Source organism: Monodelphis domestica, chromosome 2, assembly GCF_027887165.1.
Source record: "Monodelphis domestica isolate mMonDom1 chromosome 2, mMonDom1.pri, whole genome shotgun sequence".
Taxonomy (NCBI): domain Eukaryota; kingdom Metazoa; phylum Chordata; class Mammalia; order Didelphimorphia; family Didelphidae; genus Monodelphis; species Monodelphis domestica.
The window spans coordinates 80,532,045-80,554,796 of record NC_077228.1 but is presented as its reverse complement, the minus strand read 5'-3'; the positions used below and the strand labels follow the sequence as shown (position 1 = coordinate 80,554,796).

General features: G+C 37.9%; 1 protein-coding gene and 1 pseudogene across 1 annotated transcript in view; one reads left to right on the top strand and one right to left on the bottom strand.

Annotated features, from left to right (window-relative positions):
- Positions 1-12,605: 12,605 nt before the first annotated feature.
- LOC100618643 (complement C1q tumor necrosis factor-related protein 5-like) lies at positions 12,606-18,316 on the bottom strand (annotated as a pseudogene).
- The window catches only part of NMNAT2 (nicotinamide nucleotide adenylyltransferase 2), a 230,124-nt gene continuing 223,452 nt past the window's right edge, over positions 16,081-22,752 (top strand). The window contains exon 1 of the mRNA XM_016430000.2: positions 16,081-16,172. The gene's annotated coding sequence lies outside the window, so the exon portion shown is untranslated. The remainder of the gene's footprint in view (positions 16,173-22,752) is intronic.

Below are 22,752 nucleotides of genomic sequence, written 5' to 3'. Positions count from 1 at the left end.
GTTGCGACGCTTAACTTATGTTTAAGTCGTAGGACTTCCTTGTATCTACACTCTTTTCGAAATACTCAAACAAGTACAAAGCTTGACTATCATGCTGGCTCCCTATATCCCTGAGGAAAAAATCAGACAAGGGAATGACAATTCCCCATCAAAATAGAATTCTAATTCTTTTCTTCTTATATTATGGCAACTTCCTGTAGTCTTGGCTACAGATGGCTAAGTGAAATATTACTGCATTCTATCCTACATACTTGTGGGATAGAAATTACTTTAAACTGGACCTATACAAGGTCTATTTTGAATTTTTCTTATGTTTTTGATTATTTTTCTATTCTTTTGATAATTGACACATACACCCCCATAACTGAACATTGCATTCTGAGCTAAACTTGATATATTTTTTTTTAAAATACTTACTTCAGGGGGGATTGTATTTTAATTTAAAATCTAAGAATTTTTTCATTTTTGATTTTTTTTGTTTGAGATTTTATTTTTATAAAAATCCAAGACTTTTGTTTAAGATTTTACTTTTATAAAAATTTCAAAGATTTTGATTTTGTTTGAGAAAAGATCTTCAAGAAAGAAGCTTGAAACTTTTATATCCAGAGAATGAACTGTTGCAGAAAGATGCCAAAAACCTACACTTCATCAAGAAGATCAAGAATGAACTTTGGATGTGATTGATTGGACTGAACTTTTGATTGAACATTTATTGTAACATTTATGCCAAAAGGGACTGCCCCTAATTTGGCTTTCTGTCAATGCGCCTAGCAAACATTGGTTTTGCTTTCTTTTCTTTTCTATTTCCTCTCTCACTATTCTAATTTCTCTTAGAAAATTGAATATTGTGTATATCTTTAGTTAGAAGTGAATTTAGAACTACAAAATGATTATGTTAAATGATCAATGGGGAGACTAGTCTCCCAATGATCATCAGGGGGGATTGTAAACCTCAAAATTTCCTTAGACTTATAAATGTTGGAAATTTCACCATTGGGATATTTCATACTTGGAAAATTTCTTACTGATAGTCTATTGGAATGGGAACTCCATTGGCATGGGAGGTTCCTTCTCTTCCCTTCTTAAGATTACTTTAGGACAGAAACCCTTTGCTGAACAATGGAAAGGACTTTGACCTATGCTTAAGCATAGAACAGGAATTTCTTTGAGTCTTGATTGATTTAGAATTGATACAATGGAGATACTTGGAATAAATCTCCACCCTATTCAGTCCTAATAGGATTGAGTAAGGGCTGCAGCCTAGATCAAAATTTAATTATTCCAATCTCTACCATACTCAAGTTAACAGGATTTAGAAAGGGCTGTAGCAAAGGAGTATAGATTTAATCATTTGAAAATATGACCTTCAACAGACATGTGCAAAAGCCAGAAACCTCTGGGCGGTCCTGGGTTAAGCGAGAGCCTCCATTGACAGGGAAATTGATGAAGAGTGATTGGTAGATGTGAGGACTGAGGGGAGGCAACTTGGATGGTTTCCTTAAAGATCAGGGGGGTCTGGAGACTCGGGAGAGAGTGGAGTTTTGGTCAGGGTGGTTCCTGGGCTCTGAGGAAGCTTGCTCTGAAGGAAGCTGAAGGTGGGGGCCTCTGAGACTGTTTCTCCATTTTGGACACGTGAGTAATAGGGACTGATCTCTTTTCTTTGCCCCAGCTATCTAAGGGCTTGGGCCTTTTGGCCCAGCCTAAACAGAAGGGGTATTTAAGCCCTATTCCCTTCTCTCCCCTTTCTCTCTCTATATATATCTCTAATTCCTTTCTTGCTCCTATTGTAATTAAACTCCAAAAAAGGCTGACAGCTGACTTGAGTTTTTCATTTAGGAATTACATAGCTGATTCCTTGGCGACCTTAAATTAATATATATCAGTCTTTTAAAGTGATTCCCTTGTAACATTATCAAGGCTAAACCTTCCACTTTTACTCTTGATTCTCCTCCCTCTTCTCTTTTCTATGACTTTTCTCCAATACATCATTTCTTTCCATTTCTGTCTCTCCAGCTCTACTGGTTCTTTCCCCTCTGCCTATAAACATTCTTGGCCAGCCTCATTCTAAAAACTGGTAGGCTTTACCTGACCCTGCTATATCCTTTAGCTACCCTTCTTTTTCATTGTTCCCTCTTCTCTATTTTTAATATTTTATCTCTACAATTATATATAATAACATGTAATATAATAACATCCTAATACATGTAATAACAATTTTCAACATAGGTTTTCCAAAATTAGAAGTTCCAAACTGTCTCCTTCTCTCCCTTCCTTATCCCCTCCCTGAGAGGGTAAGCAGATTGACATAGGTTTTACAAATATGATTGTGCAAAACATATTTCTATGTTGGTCATTGTTGGGAGAGAACATTCACATAAAACCAAAACCTCCAAATAAGTAAATATAATAAAACAAATATAATCATAATAAAAATAAGTAAATACAAAATAAAGTAAAAAATAGCATGTTTTGATCTACATTCAGAGTTCCTCCTTTTTTCAATTGAAATTCTTGGTAGAAAGTCACCTATTACTTGCTACTTTACATCTTTACTAAGGAACCATAAATCCAGAGATAGAAAGGACCTCAGAGATCACCTTATTCAACCTCCTTATTTTATTTTTATTTATTTGTTTATTAAAACCCTCACCTTCTGTTTTAGAATCAATACCATGTATTGGTTCCATCCATGGCAGAAGCGTGGTAAGGGCTAGGCAATGGGGGCACACAACTAGGAACTATCTGAATTCAGATTTGAATCCAGGACCTCCTGTCTCTAGACCTGGCTCTCAGTCCACTAAGTTACCTAGCTGTCCCCTCAACCTCCTTATTTTATAGCTCAAATTGAGGCTGCAGACAATGGAATGATTTTCTATGTGTAGCTAATGAGCACCACAGACAGGATTTGAGCACGTTGCCTGGCTGCAGAGCCAAGCTTTTTCCACCACATCATAGGGGTTACTAATACTTCCTATTCTCTATACCCGTTGTTATCTGGTTTCTGCTCTTTTCACTCTACTAAAATGCCTTTCCCCAAGTTCACTAATGACCCATTAGTTGCAAAATCTCCTGGCCTTTTCTCTTTCATCATCCTTTGAGACCTTCCTACAGTATTTGACAGTGTTGTACACTCTACCATTGCCTTTCCATCAGCTCCAGAAACACTGTTCTTTCCTTGTTCTCCCTCTTACCAGCAATGTCTTTTTGTTCTTATTTACTGGATTTCTACCCAGTTAGTGAATAGAATTTAATCTTGACCCTTTTCTCTGTCTCCATGCTCTTCCTTGTTGACATCATACATTCCTATGACTTCAATTACCACCTCAAATCTATATATTTACCTAAAGAACCAGACAGACTTTATTTCCCAATATATTACAAATATATTTGGTGGAACATTTATGTATGTAATATGAGGTTGTTATGATTCAGTTGTATTTGACTTTTATGACCCCATTTGGAGTTTTCCAGGCAAGGCTACATAGTGGTTCACCATTTTCTTCTTCAGCTCCTTTTATAGATGAAAAAACTGTGGCAAAGTTAAGTGATTTATCCAGCGTCACACTTCTAGTAACTGCCCCTGACTAGATTTGAACTCAGAAAGTCATCTTCCTGACTCCTGTCCTGTCCTGTCCTGTCCCTCTATCCATTGCCCCAGCTAGCTACTTATTCTTAATACAAGATACATAGTCATATATTTTCGTTGCCTGATAAATTTTTTTAGTTAGTTTCTTTTCTAAAAATATTTCAAAAAATGTTTCAAGTAGGAAGTGTTTTGAAAATTAATCTTTCCTTCCTTTTATCCTTCCATGAAGCAAATTAAAAAATAAAAATGAAACACTTATTAGAGATCTATATAATCTATCAAAACAAATTTCACATTAGCCATGCCTGAAGATATGTCTCTATATTTCTAAGTTCATTACCTCTCTATAAGAAAGTAAGTGGTATGTTTTATGATATGGATTTATTCATTGCGTTCATTGGAGTTCTTAAGTCTTTAGAAGTTATTTTTCTAGATCATTTTGTTATCATTGTGTAAATTGTTCTTTTAATTTTGCTCTCTTCTTTCTGTTGATTCATGAAAAATTTCCCAATTTCCTTTGAAATTCTCCATTTCATCATTTCTTATGGCACCATAATATTCCATTATCTTCATATAAAATATTTTATAACATCTTTCCTATAAGCTGCTGATATAAGATTACTGTACTTCCTGTATGTATTAGTCCTTACTTTAAAATTTCCAAACAATAAATCACATGATATTTCTCTTTTTTTTTACTTCTCAGAGGAATTATGTCTGTATATTTGGAAACATACCACATAAAAGTAACAGAAGACTAATATTAGGTACAGAAAATAAAAAAATCTCCCTTGCCTAGTTTACAGATTTATGTGTAATTGACAGTATGTACTGCCTCACCAAAAGGAATTCTTTGAAGAGAAACTTTTTAGTCTTCCTTTACTTGAAATCAGCAGATATCTATCCTTAGATCTCTTCCTGGGAACTAAGAATCCTGCTTTAAGGCCATATGTCTCCAAGGTTTTAGGTTCCAGGGAGCAATGGGCCTTTAATCTAATTTTGTTATATTGCTAGGCCTTTGGCAGCAAGGGAGCAATGCTTCTGGCATGCTCTACAGGTGAAGGATTCATTCTTTTGCCAAATTTATCAAAGGAAGACCTCCTTCATTCTCTAGACCTCAAAGATAGAAGCTGAATCAGTTTATTGAATAAAAATCATTCTACAGCCTCACTTCTTTTAGACTCTACAACTCTCTTCTTAAAGGAGGAAGGGCTCTGAAACTAATGAAATATGGTTAAAACAAAACAAAACAAAACACCACAACCACTCCTATTCAGATATACTGAGGAGGCAGACCAGGCTGCATTGGGGAAAAAATCTGGAACTCAGAACAGTTGGAAGGTAAGAAATGCAGATTATTACCTTCAAGCATATACAACAAAACAAATTCATACTGGGCTAACCAAGTGTTGTCAAGTAATGTTCGTGGGGGGAAAGGACAAGTTTTAATAAACAAAATGTGTACATATTAGTGGATTTCTTTATTTAAATATAATAATTAGAAAACTTTTAAAAGGTTTTCCCCCCTTAAATAGGTTAAAAATTCTCTTTCCTCCAAATTACTTAATGAACCCTTTCTAAGAGGGAAGTTAATTTAAATCCTATTTATCTTCACATCTGCATGAATTAATTCTGAATGGGAACAAGGTGGGTGGATTTATGACTTATTCTCAATCTCTTAATAGGAAAGGACTATGAAAGTACCAGTTCTTCCCTTTATATACTTTCCCTCTAGCATAATCTGCAAACACTTTCTCAAATTCCATTGATACAATTTGGGTTCCTATAACATGAAAGGCAAAGCTTCCTTTTGGATTTAAAGAGAGGGGGATGATTTTTTCTTCCTTCCTTCCTTCCTTCCTTCCTTCCTTCCTTCCTTCCTTCCTTCCTTCCTTCCTTCCTTCCTTCCTTCCTTCCTTCCTTCCTTTTTCTTTCTTTCTTTCTTTCTTTCTTTCTTTCTTTCTTTCTTTCTTTCTTTCTTTCTTTCTTTCTTTCTTTCTTTCTTTCTTTCTTTCTTTCTTTCTTTCTTTCTTTCTTTCTTTCTTTCTTTCTTTCTTTCCTTCCTTCCTTCCTTCCTTCCTTCTTTCTCTTTCTTTCTTTCTTTCTTTCTTTCTTTCTTTCTTTCTTTCTTTCTTTCTTTCTTTCTTTCTTTCTTTCTTTCTTTCTTTCTTTCTTTCTTTCTTTCTTTCTTTCTTTCTTTCTTTCTTTCTTTCCTTCTTTATTTCCTTCTTTCTTTCTTTCTTTCTTTCTTTCTTTCTTTCTTTCTTTCTTTCTTTCTTTCTTTCTTTCTTTCTTTCTTTCTTTCTTTCTTTCTTTCTTTCTTTCTTTCTTTCTTTCTTTCTTTCTTTCTTTCTTTCTTTCTTTCTTTCTTTCTCTCCCCCCCTTTCTCTTTCTCTTTCTCTTTCTTAAATAACTCTTACTTTCTGACTTAGAATCAATACATTCCAAGGCAGAAGAGCAGTAAGGACTAGGCAACTTGAGCTAAGTGACTTGCTCAGGGTCATCCAGCTAGGATTTTTCTGGTGTGATAAGAACGCTGGACCTCCCATACCTAGGCCTGGTTCTCAATCCACTGGGTCATCTTACTACCCCTTCTTTTTACTTTTGAATCTTTATTACTAGGAAAAGCTGAGATAGTGAGAGAGAGATTTAGAATTTAATGTGACATAACAATGAAAACCTTTAATAAAGATGAGATTTAAAAGATAAATTGCACATTAATTTAGATCTGGGAGTGGCCATTGCCTTGGTACTTTTTGAATAACACAGCATGGGGCACTGCCCCCCTCTGCCAATCTGGGGGTTTTCCAGATATAACAATTTCTACATCAGGGAAAGAATGCTACTCCATGTGAGCTGGCCTGGAGGGTTGAGTCATTGCTGGGAAGAAGAAAAGTAATAAAGGATGAATGGATGCTTACTCCATCAAGGAAGCAGACCTAAAATGGGATGAAGGGAAAGAAAAGAGATTCTTACTAAATCTCTTTCAAGTCAAATCCAGTCAAGAAGCATTTGTGAAGAGCCAATTATATGCCAAATACTGTGTGAAGCATTGAGAATACAAAGAAAAGCCAAAGAAAGTTTTTACACTCAGGGAACTTACAATCCAATGTAGGTAAAAACTAGTACAAATGAGATATGCAGGATTAATTGGAGATTTAAATTTGGAGATAAATTTTAGCTGAGACTTGAAAGAAGCCAGGAAAGCCAGGAGGGAGAAAAAGGAGGGACAGTATTCTAGGCATAGGAGATAGCCAGGAACATGCATGGAGATGAGAGATGGAATGTCTTTGAGAGGAACAGCAAAGAAGCCAGTGTCACTGTATCCTAGAACACATGGTGGGGAATAAGGTATTGTTGTTTGTTCTTCATTTTTGAAGAAGACCAAGGATGACATGCAGTGATGTCTTGACTCTTGTGTGAACTGGATTTAAACGAGGCAGAGTTACACAAAGTCATCAGGCTCACTCTCTCTTCCAGAGTCATTGACAACTGGTGATGGTATGGGATGCAGTAGATGAATGACTTTGGCATCTTTTTTTTAAATCCTTACCTTCCATCTTGGAATCAATACTCTGTACTGATTATATATATATATATATATATATATATATATATATATGTATATATGTATATATCCAAGGCAGAAGAATGGTAAGGGCTAGGCAATGGGGGTCAAGTGACTTGCCCAGGGTCACACAGCTGGCAAGTGTCTGAAACCAGATTTGAACCTAGGACCTCCTATCTCTAGTTCTGGCTCTCAATCCACTGAGCTACCCAGCTGCTCCCTACTTTGGCATCTTTTATATCTGACTTAGCCATAGCATGTGTTTCAGGTACCTTCACAACCTTGGAACTAATTGTTCTCATCCACCCATTCCATCTGGGGAAGTCTTCACATGCTTGGGATAGACATCTCTCCAATTCACCAAGGGGTTTGAGCTTACCCTCAACCTGGTTTTGCCTGTCTGCCCAGATGGCTTTACTGGGGTGTGGTCACTCTGAATGCTGCAAGCGTCTTGAAGTCATAGATCAGCATTGGGTGAAGGTGCTTGGCAAACCCTCACAACAGCAGTGCTCATCCTCCCTGAAGACCTTATACACTGGACTAGAAAGGGAGGAAGAACTTTAACAACCAGAACAAAATTGTATATTGAATCCTGAAGTTAAGAAACAAGAGATTCATTTGATTGAATGGGGTTGTGACATGATCAGTCCTGCACTTTTGGATTCCATGGATAACAGTGGAGAATGAACTGTGTAGGGCAAGCCTGGTTGCAGGGAGACCAATAATCAGAAGATTATTATAATGGTCCAGGAATGAGGTGATTAAGGGGGTGTGTGTGTGTGTATAGAATGTGGAAAAGTAACTAGGAAATGCATTCTGAGAAAGGGTAGATAGAGTACAGCATATTCCTAGTCTTTTGATTTGCCTTTGTGTCTCTAGGACACTTTTCTTTCAAGGAAGACAATGACATTTTCTTGTAGGAACTGAGCACGGACCATTTCTGATTAAAATCCTCCTTCTGGCTCTAAAAAGCATGCATGAACTGAGTTTTTTAAAGATAATTCAACCCACTCTTGATAAAATGGAGTGGGAGGTATTAATGCATAGTAGAGTTTCAATTATTCCACATAGATGGGCCTGAGAGTGCTTTTAGGTAATCAAACTTGGATAATAGAAAATAAGTATATTGCTTCCTCAGCTTCTTTGGAATAGTTTGAGGGTGTGCTCTGAATTGGAATTAAGGATATATTACTTGAAAAATGACCATTTCAAGATATTATATGAGCAATAAATTTAAAAGTCACAGGATCATTGATTTATAGTCAGAGGACCAGTCAGTCAATAAACATTTATTAAATATCTCTTTTTTTGTGATAGGCACTGGGCTAAATGCTGAGGATACAAATATGAATGAGAAAGGCAGAACCTGCCTTCAAGGAGCTTACAGTCTAATAAGACTGGGAAGATGACATAAAAAAGGAAACTGAAAAAGGGATCAAGGTTGATTTGATTGTTTAGGATGATAAGGGGACATGATGGAGAAGTCCCAAATTGTACAGTCAGATGGGAAATGAAGAAGGCTTTAGAGATCATCAGATCTAGCCCCTCATTTTACAGATGATGAAACTGAGACCTGTACATGGACACACACATATTATCTGGGGTGGAAGATATACTAGGGTCTTCCTGACTCCAACTCAGTGCCCAATATACCACACAACCTAATAATTGTATATTGGAAATCTTCACATATAGACTGTCTCCTGTTTCTTTCACTCTAACTATATAGCCACTTGAAATTATTCAAAAGACTAGATAACAGAGGCTTAAATATGCAGCATAGCAGGCAGCTGGGTATCTCAGTAGAGTGAGAGTCTGAACTAGAGATGGGAGGTCCTAGGTTCAAATCTGGCCTCAGACACTTCCCAGCTGTGTGACCCTGGGCAAGTCACTTAACTCCCATTGCCTAGCCCTTACTGCTCTTCTGCCTTGGAGCCACAATATACAATATTGACACTAAGAGAGAAGGTAAGGGTTAAAAAAATAATAATATTCAGCATAGGAGAAAGATGGCACTATTTGAATATAAATGGCTCAACTTTAGATTTATCACTAACATTCCATCATTTAAATGATCTTATTAAGTGGTACAATGGATAAAACCAATCTCATCTGAGGTTGAATCCTGCCTCAGATACTTCCTGGCAAGTCATCCTCGGTTTCCTCGCTATAAATGGGAGTTGTAATATTTGTAGCATTTCCCAGAATTCTTCTGACCCTCAAATGAGATACAGTATGGCAAGTGTTTCCATCAACTTTAAAAGTCTATGTAATTGCCAATTATTATTACGAGACAATAGTTTAAGGAGGGGGGGGGGGGGAACGTGCTTTCCTTGTTGGACTTTTGACTTTGGAGCTCTCATCCAGTCTCTCATCTCCTTCTAGGACCTCCTCCTCAGAATAGCCCAGGATCTAAATCCAGATAAGTGTTTAGAAGACAAGATCTATTTCCCCTAAATATGAGGACTTTCAAGATAGTAATTGGTAAATGGCAGGTACCCAGCCCAGAACAAAGAAACCTGAATTCTTTTCCCTAGGCCCAAGAATAGCTAGACTGTATATTTCTGTCCTTTGATGAAGACAGAGACTTGTGAGGCTGAACTCCAGGAACAAATACTGAATTTGGGTTGAAGCTGCTCTCCTCAAAGCTTTCTGATGCCTCACACTGGTTGTTTGCTCCAATTTCTCATATCTGACATCTCTCAGACTAGACTTTTCTTCCTACTTACTTGGCTTCCCCCCACCCCTCCCAAGTCAAGGTTCTCAAATTCCTTCCCAGCTTCTCTATTTTGTTCCAAATCTCCTCTGTGACCCTCCCCCACCACCCTGACTGGTAACACCACTCACACAATTCTAGGTTTCCTTTAAAAAAAAATCAGAAATCTCTCTTCCTCACTCTCTTCCACTCCCTCTTTCCATTCAAAGGACTCACAGCTGGCTCCACAAGCCTTTCATCTATTATCCTGTTTCCTGTCAATCAACCTATTTTCCATTAAAAATTTACATTTGAAAAACAATTCATTTGCATAAAGCAGCTCTTGTCTGAAGGCAAACCAGTACAACGAGATATTAAAATGTACAAGGAGGATAATAATACTTACATCACCTACCTCACAGGCTTGTTATGGGGAAAGCATTTTGGCAATGTTAAAGAACTAAAAGAATGTGTTATTGTTTTTGTTGTTTCTATAAATGGTGAAGTGTCAATGCTATTTTGAATCGCAGGGGGTAGCACAACCAGTATAGCTGTAGATTTGTCCATGGTTTATGAGTTAATGCTAGGGCAGAGCCGAGGAGAAAGAGCTCTAACCCTTGGGTCCAAGGCTTTTAAAATATCTTTAAGGATTTCTTCTGGACTGAATTTTAAACCTTCTTGGTTCTTAGCTTAGGGCCCTAGATACTTAAGATAAAACACTGGGCCAGCCTTGGGCAAAATGGTGAAATCTCCCTGGTCCTAATCATCTTTCCCTCTCCACCTTTATTTATATTTCAGTATGCACATCGATCCTTCTCATAGTGCAGATCACAGCCTCTTTTTTTAACCTCAGGAACATTTTTGGGTAAGAAAAAGAGATCAAGAAAGGAGAGAGAGAGAGAGAGAGAGAGAGAGAGAGAGAGAGAGAGAGAGAGAGAGAGAGAGAGAGAGAGAGAGAGAGAGAGAACGAAAACGAAGGAATGAAGGAAGTAAGGAAGAAAAGGAGGAAGGAGTGAGGAAGGGAGGGAAGGAAGGAGGGAGAAAGGAAACAAAGGAAGAAAAAGGAGAAAGGAAAGGAGGAATAGAGGGCCCACAAAGGGAGGCAAAGAAGAAAAGAGAGAACATTTGCATCAGAACATCAGAAAATTCGTACTAGAGAGAAACTTTATGAATTGAATAGTTATGAGATAGCCTTTTTTGCTGTAGCATACAATGTGCTCAACATCATTAATTCAACATTAGGCAGCTAGGTGGCACAGTGAATAGAAAGAGGACTTAGAATCAGGAAAACCTGAGTTCAAATCCAGTCTCATATATTTACTTGCTGAGTGACCCTTGGCAAGTAAGTTAACCTCTGAATGCCTCAGTTTCTTGAACTGTAAAATAAGCGTAAGAGCACCTACCTCACTGTAAGGATCAAATGAAATGATATTTATAAAGTGCTTAGCACAGTGCCTGGCATGCAATAGATGCTTATTCCTTTCCTTCCTCCCATTTGTGAATTAAAAAGTAGAGAGAAACCTTAAGAATGTAATGAATGTGGGAAGGCTGACTCAGAGCACAGCATTGACTCAACATTAAATAATTTTATAATGTATGAGCTTAGTGACTGTGGGGAAATTTTCCCTCAGAGTAAATATTTCCCTTAACTTCAGTTCATCAAGGGAAAACCTTATAGTTGTCATGGGAAGAGCAGAGGAGTAGAGTGGAAGGGGTGTTAGATTTGGAGCCAGAGAAGCTGGGACAAGCTATGGGCTTCAGTTTCCTCAACTATAAAATGAGGAAGTTGGACTTTGACCAACTTTCTCACTTCATAAAGTAGAATTCCTCAAACACTAGCTTGGTAATCCTGGGAAACTCACTGAGCATCCCTGTGCTTGCGCTTCCTCATCTATAAAAATAGGGATAATAATGACGCCTTTCCTAACTGGGATTTGTTGAGTATTAAATGAGTTAACATGTGTAAGCACTTTGCCAACCATGAAGTACTATATAAATGCTATTATTGTTATTGCTGTTATTGTTATAGCTATGATTCTTTGAAAGAGACTATGTGTGTACATCATTATTCTATATTTTCTTCAGGTAATATATATTGTAAAAATGGTCTTCTTGAAACAAGAACTAAAGGTTATTTCATGTGTATGTGTGTGTGTTCAGAGTGGATAAATACTTAGTAATAGAAAAAAATAAAATTCAATGAGTAAAAGAGTGACACCTGAATCTTCAATTCTTCCTGCTTTTTCTAGTCTATCCCTGTTCTGACTTCAACCTTTTTCAGTTGAAATCTATTTTTTTTAAAGAAGGGTTTATAATTTATTGAGTAATATCTAAACATAAGACCCTGGTCCTGGGGTTAGTGAATAGAGAGGGAAGAATCCCAGAGAGAAAAGGGTTAGGGTCTCCCTGCCTCTACCCCTGGAGCCTTGAGTCCTGAAGACTGGGGAACCAAAACACATGGTGTCCATGGAGCATGATTGCCAGGAACAGGTCATGTCCCTTTCTTTTGGGTAGAAATCTGGCCACTTCCCCATTCATTATGTCCCCACTATAAACACTCTTTCCTGTCAATAATGCCCTCCTGTCCCTACCAACAACAAAAAAACTGAGATGTCCCCATCTCCCTACTCACTCACACCAGGGGGAGCCAGCCCTCCTCAGAGTGGAATGAGCTAGAGCAGTGATTTCTTCTTAGAAAAGAGGGTGCAACATCCCAGGAAGGAAGAAGTGAGCAACCTTCCTGAAGAAGGGAAGAGTCAGGCAAAGGTAGGGGAACTATGCCAGTCTGAATCAGCTAGGAAGCCAGAGAAGGCACTATCTGTCTTGACACTGGCATAGATGCCCATGTAGTCACCCATTCACTTGTACCTACACTTGCCCTCAGACTGCAGCCTTACTAGGGATCCCCCAGAGAGTGAGGCTGGCTTCAGGGACCCTCCAAAGAATTGGAAGAAAGAATCCAGTGACTCTCCATTCTTCACAAGGTAAAACTTTAGACCAGCTGGGTAGGCAGTGGCATGGATGGCAAAGTAGTATAGACCAGGCATCTGGCATATAAATTTGCCTATTGTAGGGTCATAGCATCTCTGTCCCATTCATCTGCTCCAGGTTGAATGGCAAGAGTGTGTCAGCAGGGAGAGGCACCTGATTTTCTGAGAACTTGGCACTAAAGGCTGACCAGGACACACTGCTGCCCCCATTGGCCCTGACTCTCCCTGAGACCCGAGCAGCACTAGGTGCCTACTGGCACCTTTCTATCCCAGAGTCTAAGGCACCCTCTTACCCATGGCAGCCAGGCAAGCTTTGATTGCCAGTGAAGTCCAGGGGTTCCAGGATGTCCAGAATACAGGTTAGGGATCTTGTCATCCAGTGGGCCAACAGCCAGCAGCTGGAGGGACAAGAACAGTCTCAGGGCACTGGAGCTACACAGCAGGACAACTGGATCCCTCCTAGAGGAAGGGTTGCTTGGATCTTGCAGCCTAAAGGGAGGGGAATAGAGGCAGACTGGGAATCAGGACCCCTGATCTAGGGTCCTGCCTCTCTTCTTTCCCAATCCTAGCCCCTCCCTTGCTTTTAGGCTACAATTGAGAGGTTTGAAAGATGTTCAATTATAATCCAGAGCCATTTCAACAAGATATGATCTTCCACCCTTGAAGCCCTAACCCTTTGCCTGAACTATTAAATCCTGACTGGGTGTTACAGTGATCCCTCACCTATCTATGGAGTTATGTTCCAGAGACTCTGGCAATTAGATGAAAATCCACGAAGTAGCAGTGTTCACTATCAGAAGCCTTAGAAGGCACAGAATGTTTGGGTGGCACAGAGCTTGAAATAACTTTTACAAAAACTTCACAAAAACACGCTACCTCAGAGCAACATTACACACAGTGATCAGGTCGCTAAGTGAAGTGGACAAGGAGAGATGCTGAATGTATGGGCACAGTGCGGGAGAGCAAACAGACTAATGCTACAGCCAATGAGCCAACCAGTGCCCAGGACACAGAACACAGCACTGTTGTTGGTCACCTTTCATTCCATCAGCAAATAGTGTGCCATGTACAATCTTATGTTGGCAAACTTGTGTAAGCAAGAGTGGCATACTGTATTTCCATTGTGTACAATATGGTATTCATCTGCAAAATCCTGCAATATAGTAAAAACCCTGTGGTACAGAATTATATATATACATATATATGTATTTTACTTTAAAAATTTTAATTAAAAATTTTTAATTAAAAAATTTAAATTTAATTTAAAAATATAAAATAAATAAAGGAATGAATGAAAATTTTAAAATAAAATAAAACCCTTACCTTCCATCTTGGAATCAGTACTATGTATTGGTTCCAAGGCAGAAGAGTGGTAAGGGCTAGGCAATGGGGGTTAAGTGACTTGCCCAGGGTCACATGGTATAACAGTTAAAATTTAGAAATATGGGGAGACTGAGGCAGGTAGAAATTAGTTTCTCTCTGCAAGGAGTATTATATTTTTTTAGAGGTTTATTAAAGGTTAAAGATTAAAGAAAATACAGAATAAGAAAAAACACGTGCCTAGGCCAGAGGCCTAGGCCAGATAACATGCATCTGCTCCAAAATGGAAGTCCAAAAGAAGACCCAAAAACCTTTGCCACCAGCTTAAATCCTTCCTCAATCTCAGCCTACCTCAGAATTCCGGTGAGATTACAAAGCATTTTGGGGAAGTGGAGCAAAGGCTTGTGGGGATTGTAGTCCTGTATTCGAGTGTATTTTTTACAATGGCTGGGAAGTGTCTGAAGCCAGATTTGAAACTAGGACTTCCCATCTTTAGACCTGGCTCTCAATCCACTGAGTCATCCAGCTTCCCCCTTATATTTTTATTTTATTTTAACCATTATTTTTAAATGTGTGATACAGTGAAGCTGGGATAAGTGAACCAAGATATAGGGAGGGACAACTGTGAACTTGGAAATTACTCCACCCTACTCAGACAGTGCCTTAGGGGAAGATAAAGTTGTAAAGTCCTGATTGAACAATGAAAGTCCCTAACTCATACCTTATAGTGAAGCTAGAACCTTAAGCTAGGTCTATTTTTAGATCTAATACAAAAAGGTGTTAAGTACCTGTAAAGGTTAAATTAATCACAAAAAGGTCAAGTAAAACTTACAAAAGGCAAACTTAACAAAGAGGTGTGAAGTACTCAGAAGATTTAATCTAATCAAAGAAGGTGAAAACTAAGAATGGGCAGTCCTGGAAAAAAGCATCTATTATGATTGGTAGATGTAAAAATTTAGGGGAGGTGACATAAGAGAAAATTTCTTTAAAAGGAAGGGGTAAAAAGTCAGTTGAGGTAATTCAGGAGAGGAATTTCAGTACAGAGTGGAAGAACCCAGCTTGGAGATGGTTTTGTGGTGAGTGATAAAGACTGACTTGCTCTCCCTTAGGCTCAGGCCTAGGCCATTTTGGCTTAGGCCTTTTTCTACTGCTTGGCTTAGCCTCAGCCAGAGCATTTTAAATTAATTCTCTCTCTCTCTCTCTCTCTCTCTCTCTCTCTCTCTCTCTCTCTCTCTCTCTCTCTCTCTCTCTTTCTCTCTCTTTCTCTCTCTCTCTCTCTCTCTCTCTCTCTCTCTCTCTCTCTCTCTCTCTCTCTTTTCTTTCCTTAACTCCTTCTTTATTTATTAATTAAAATCTCCATAAATCCAAGCTGACTTGGGTATTTTCATATTTGGGAATTTCCCATGGCGACCACTTACTTAGATTTTAAGTCACTACACTAAAAACTATCCTTACAGTTTTTGGCTTTGACACAACTGTATCACCATCTACCTTCTCCATTCCTACTTCCTAGCAACCTAGTGTTGGTGAAAGAAGTCAAGAAATTAGCATGACCAAGTCCAGTATAAATTCATACTAGTGAACCTTGATCTGGGTTTCACAATTATATGGCAATCCAAGGTGGCTGTCCAAAATTTCTATGCTCTCAAGTGTGAAGAGAGAATTAGACTCTCTTATATTATTTTTAATGTAATCTATCAGCAACCTTTCATTTAATCAAGTCAAGAACTTAAAGAACCTAGCTAACCATTAAGTAAGAGAGTTCTCAAGTCACTTACTGGAGAAAGCTCATACCTCCAAAAGTCACTGCCTTCCCCTGGGCAGTGCAGGGCAAATTGGGAGGCTATGATTGGTTCCCATGAAGTGGGGAGCAACAGGAAGTGACATCGAGAAAATTGCTTTAAAAAGGCCAGTCCGAGCATTCATTCTCTCTGTCTGTGTAGGTGAACTGAACTGAAGGGCGATTCTTCTTGGTCCTTGATTGGAGTTTTCTACACTGAAGAGGCTTGCTGGGTGAGTGACTAGGGCTGAAGGAAGAGGCTTGCATTGGTCAGTTTCTAGCTGAAGATGGACCAGGACTTCCACATGGAGATTGGACTTGAGGGAGTCCCTGCAGTGGACTGAGCCAGACTTCACCGGATCGGCACTTAGGCTGGTAGGCTAGACAAGATTCTGTCTCCTTCCTACATTTCCCACTTTCAATATCTCTACCTTATTGTAAAATAAAAGCTGCTAAGAGTTTTTCTGACTTAAGGGCTAATATTTTATAAATGGTGACCACAATCTCACTTAAAAATTTTTTATTATTATTATTTTTATTTTTAAATAAACCCTTACCTTCCGTCTTAGAGTCAATACTGTGTATTGGCTCCAAGGCAGAAGAGTGGTAAGGGCTAGGCAATGGGGGTCAAGTGACTTGCCCAGGGTCACACAGCTGGGAAGTGTCTGAGACCAGATTTGAACCTAGGACCTCCCATCTCTAGGCCTGGCTCTCAATCCACTGAGCTACCCAGCTGCCCCTCACAATCTCACTTTTATAACTCTCATATTGAGTCCAACCTAATTTTAAATCTTACACAAAACCCTAACTCCTAATCCCTAATCCCTGATTTGCCCATCCTTCTATTGAAAATATAGAAGCCACCCATCACTGAGTTCCTTCATCATCTAATCTTAAATTTTTTTATGGATCACCTCAGAGGATAAGGTGATCTTTCTTGAAAAGCTATCCTTAACACTTGTGCCCTTGACCCTGTCATCTCCTGTCTCCTTTTGGGTTCTTGATTATTCCTTTTCTCATTTTAAATGGCCTCTAATTTGTTCATTATAAACATGTTCAAACCTCCTCATGATAAAAACAACAATAAAAAAAAATCACTGATCTTGCCACCCCCTTAAGTAATTTTCCTTTATCTCTCTCTACTTTCACTGCTAAAATTCTAGAAAAGGTAGTTTATGTTTACTCTCCACTTTTCTCACCATTCATTCATTCTTCAGCTGCTTGCAAATGGACTTTGACCTCATCACTCTACCTATAACATTCTCTCCACATTCTCCAATGATCTCAGTTGCTAAATTTTAAAAAAAGTTCACATCCTCTTTGATCTTTCTCTAGATTTGGTCACTTTTATCTACTCTTTACTTCTGGATACTCTTTCCTTGCTTGCTTGGCTGCTCTGGTGTTCTTCTCACCTAGTTTTTCTTCTCTTGGTCTAACTAATCCTACTCTATTTTCTTCACTGGCTCTATGTCCTCTTTCCAAAAAATTGAATGTGGAGGTTCCTCAAATGTTTTGTTTTTGGTCCTTTTCTCTTCTCTTTCTCCAGTTGATTTCTGGCAATCCCATTCACATATGGAATTCATTTTCAATTCAATTCAGATGACTACAAAATCTGTATATCCCAGTCTTTGTTCTGAGTTCCAAGTCTGCAATTCCAAATGTCTATTAGACATTTATACGGTCATAACTGGATAATAGTACAATGTCTGCCACACAGTAGGCACTTAATAAATGCTAATTGACTGACTTAAAAACCGAGACTCTTAGACTAGGAAGGGATCTCAGAGCTTAAGTCAACCTGTACTTGACCCCATATACCATTTGGGACCATGTAGCCTTTATGAGTGACATAGAGCCCAGTTTGGAGGTTATGGGAACAAATATCATACTCCCCACATCCTGCATACCACAGGGGATATACTGGCTCTTCTCAGTGTAGCCCAAATCCTTAGTGCCTATTTGCAAAAGACCAAGAACTAAGGGTGTTTTGTTTTTTTTAGTTGGAAGATTGATTAGGAGCAATGACCATGTTTGAATATTTTGCTGGGAAAATAGCTAACTTTCTGTCAGCCCAAATGTCACAGATGATAACATCAAGATTTTGATTCATTAATCAGCTCAAACTTCATTGAAGAATTAGAAAATGCAGGCATCAAGGTCCTGAGGTACTTACTCTTGGGTAAAAGAAGTAATGACCTCAGGATTAGAACTGACCATTGGGATAAGAGTTTCCAGTTTGTATAATTCCACACGTTGACTGCCTGTTGTGGGTCACTGAGCAAGTCCCAAACATCAAAGGCTTGAACTGAACATTCATATGGATGACAAAGGGCATATCCTGGTCAATGTGTTCTAGAACACCAAAGAAAAGGCACATATTCTGTTGAAGACATGCAGAAACACTCTTTTTACTCCAGTTACAATGACTATAGGGTAGAAACTTGCCTGAAGACTTTGTTCTTTTTTACTGCAAACTGGATTCCAAACTAGGTTATGAACATATCTCGACCATTATCTTTAGTCACTTGCCAATTGGAACAGTAAGACTCACAGAATATGAAGCCTTTTTCTAAGTATGGAAAAGAAAAGGTGATGACCTATTCAACTATGCCTGTGTACCACATAGTTATCAGAAGGAAAACTAAGTACATGATGGACCTGAAATAAGCCTACAAGGAAGAGAAGATGGCAGGTGTCCACATGAAAAGAATCAAATGTGATGAGATAAGCCTTTACAGTAACCATGAAGATGGGGGCCATTAAAGCCAACTTTTAAAATAAAGACGATTTCTTCTGAAGAGCTAGTCACGTTCCACTGTGAGTAAGAATCTGTGGAATGAACAAGAGATGCCATATTCCTCTTATGCTTATTTTGTAGACTTTCATAAACTTCATCCAGGTTCCCTCATGGTAGAAAACTATAATCTTCAGTAAAAGGTAGAACTTTAAAAAATGACAAGAGATCATTGAGTCCTTCTCTGAAAAGAGCCAGAAGTCCCACTACCTCATACGTGGTCTGTTTTACTTTTGCATAATACTCATTGTTGGAAGTTTCTTTCTTATCTCATTATTAAATATGCCTCTGACCTTCTAACATTTGCTCCATGAAGTAGGTATTGTTATTGTAGAAATTTTATAGATGATCAAACAGGTTCAGAGAAGTTTTTGAAATGTCACAAGAGCTAGTTGGGTTCCTGAAGAAATATCAGAATACAATTTTTCCTGATGCCAAACTGAGTACTCTATCCCTTGTGGCATATTTACTGTCTCTCATGTTCACTAACTGTTGTTTTTGTTCAGTTGCTTCAATCATGTCCCTTTTCTCTGTGACTCTGTTTGGGGTTTTAATGGCAAAGATACTGGAGCAGTTTGTCATTTCATTCTCCAGCTCATTTTATAGATGAGGAAACTGAGGCAAATAGGGTTAAGTGATGTGTCCAGGGTCACACAGCTAATAAGTGTTTGAGGCTGAATTTGAACTTATGAAAATGAGTCTTCCTGATTCCAAACCCAGTGCTCTATCCACAGTGCTACATAGTTTATTGACTATACCTTATTAATACAGTGTAAAAATTTTTCTGGAATGAAAATGAAGTTTACTGGACTATAGCTCCATATTATATTCTCTTCTCTCTTTTCTTCTCCTTAAATCAGTACATTGGCATTCTTCTGCTTTGCACACTCTGTTTTTCAAAATCTTTCAGACATCACTGACAGTGACTCATAAATCAAATTATCCAGTCCATTTAGTATTCTGGGATACCTTTACAGTGACTTGAACACCTGAAAACAGTTGAAGGACAACTAAATAATCTCTTGCTAATTCTCTGCTTATTTTAATAATCAATCCCTTATTAGTAATTTTGCTGTGTCCTTCCCAGTTCAAAAATCATTCTGTTTATTGGAAAAAAACAGAAGCAAGAAAAGAGTTGAATATCTCTGTTTCCCCCTCTTTTTATGTTATTATTCTCTCATTACTTCTTTGAACCTTTTTCGCTGCCCTGTTATAGGGGGGGGAAGTCCTTTGCTATTGTCCAAACTCAGTATTTCAACCTCAACATGTCCAAAATTGAACTCCTCATCTTTCTTCCTCCCTAAGCATTTTCAATTTCCTATTTCTATTTGTGGCAATACTTAGTCACCCAAGCTGAGATCCTCAGAATCATCTTTGACTTTTTCTTCTCCCTCACCTCACAACATCCAATTAATTACAAGATTTTTCATTTTAATTACTTATATTAATTCCTTCCTCTTATTCACATAGTCTCCTTGTCACTTATATTGCCTCCACTCTGGTAAAGGTCTTCATCTTCTTTTCCTAAGGACCTTTTAATAGCCTACAATTGGTCTATTTAACAAAATATTTTCCTTCTCTAATATAATCTTCATAATCTAAAAACTTTACTGATTTCAATGTCTCATCGATCTTAATGAAATCTCAGAAGATAAATAGACAACAAATTGCTAAGATATTAAACAAAATGCAGAGACAGAGATTTTTTTTAGGGTTAATTGTGTCTAGTCAAAAACTACTAAAGGTAAGCACATGACTTGGGGCTTGTGAGCTCCAATTTTCAGTGACTGGATGCACAGAGAACCTTGAACCTCAGGATAATCACCCCTCTGGGGACCCATTCTGCAGGTAGAAGTCAAGGGACAGTTCCTGAAAGATATATGCATCTCCGAACTTTTTCTATTCTTGCTTCTTCTTGTGTCATAAAATATTCAAATGTGTTAGTAAATACGTTATTTCCCATCAACTGTGTTTCTATTTCTTTGCTATTGTAATAAATTTTGGTTGTTTAGTTGATTTGGTGACTACATTTGTAGTTTTCTTGGCAAAGATACTGGAGTGGTTTACCATTTCCTTCTCCAGCTCATTGAGTAAACTGAGGCAAACAAGGTCCAGTGACTTGCCCAGGGTCACACAGTTAGTAAGTGCCTAAGGCCAGATTTGAAACCAGATATTACTGATTCTAGACCATGAACTCTATCCACAGCATCACCTAACTGCCCTGCAATAAATAAATGTTATTTTTTACAGGAAAATACCTAAAGAGAAAATTGTTCACTTTGTCACCTGGTTAGGGTAAAAGGAGAGCTAAATTTATCTGTAGTTGAAATTTTGGCTATTCTTTGTTCTATCAAAAACAAAATTATACCTTAATTTCCCTTCCCCCATTGCCATCTCAAAGATTCAACCAAACATAATCAAAACAAAAGCTCTTATGGCATTAGAAAAAGATAAGATATAAGAGTAAATGAAGATAATACATTCAAGACACTCAATTTCCCCCCCTTTGAGCTAAAAGCACTTTTTGTTCTCCAGTTATGACTTTCTATATCTATATTAACTTCTAGGGAGGTGACTTCTAATAAGCTAGTCAATATACAGAATTCCACTCCAACAAAAGCAAATTGTTACTACTCTACAGTTCATTTATTGATATTTTGCCTTTTATTTAAAAATTGAGAGAACCAGAAAAGGCCCCAAAAAGGACCACAAAGATGATCCTAAGGATAAACTGAGATAATCTATATTAATCAAGGCAATGTTGAAAGGTTTTGTTGTTGTTCCATAGTTTTTCAGTTGTGTCCTATTCTTTGTTGGCCCCATTTGGAATTTTCTTGGCAAAGATTCTGGAGTGGTTTACCATTTCCTTTTCCAGCTCATTTTCCAGATGAGGACATTGAGGCAAATGGGATTATACAATTTTTTAAGTGTCTGAGTCCAAATTTGAACTCAAGTCTTTCTGATTTCAGGCCTGGCTTTCTATTCACTGTGCCATCTAGCTGCCCTTGAACAGGAAATACTGTACCTCTTGACTAATTAAAATCTTTGTCTTCTACTCCACCAAACAAACAAACAAATAAAAAACCCAACTCTCTCTCCTAAGAGACTAGACTAGAATCTTCCTAAGGAGGATTCTTCTTTTCCATTCAAAAAGAGTTAACAAATTGATCTTGGGGAGGAAGTCCTTTCAGTCCTTCTGGGGTCTGGTCAAGGAAGAAATCTAGTGTTTGAATAATTTTAGTAGAAGATGGTTCTTGATTATGATTTCATAATATTGATCCCCAAATTGTATTTTAACAAATTGTGAACTCATTATAAAATTTCAATAAATGCTATTTCAAATTGTCTTGGATTCCAGAGATATATAATCAGGGTAAATTATGTCATTTTTAAACATTTTTCTCTAAATTAGAAATGTTTAGAGAGGCTGACTCTTTGGACTTTGCTACATTACCTCCCTGGGAGCACCCCCCTCACCAAGCTTTCATCTCCTTTTTGTGTATTGTCGTTTCCCATTAGAATGTAAGCCCCAGGAGGGCAGGAATTCTCTTTTTGTTTGTCTTTTTATTTCCAGAATACAATACAGTGGGCACTTAGTATGCTCTTTTTTCCCCCTTTAACCTTTTATCTTAGAACCAATACTATGTATTGGCCACAAGGCAGGAGAGCACTGAGGTACTAGGCAATAGGGTTAAGTGACTTGCCCAGGGTCACAAAGCTAGGAGATCTCAAAAGTCAAAATTTGAACCCAGGACCTCCCATCTCTTGGCCTGGCACTCTTCACTGAACCACCTAGCTGCTCCTTAACAAGCTCTTAATATATGCTTCTTGCCTGCTTGCTTCCCTAATAATAAAATAATTAAAAACATACTTTTGCCTAAAATGCAGAGTTATAGCATTAATAATTTTAATTTTAATATTTTATTTAATATTTAATTTTAATTAATAATTTTCTTCAATAGTAGATCCATGTTCTCATCATGTGGAATGATGGAATGTGGAATCCAAATGGAAAAGAT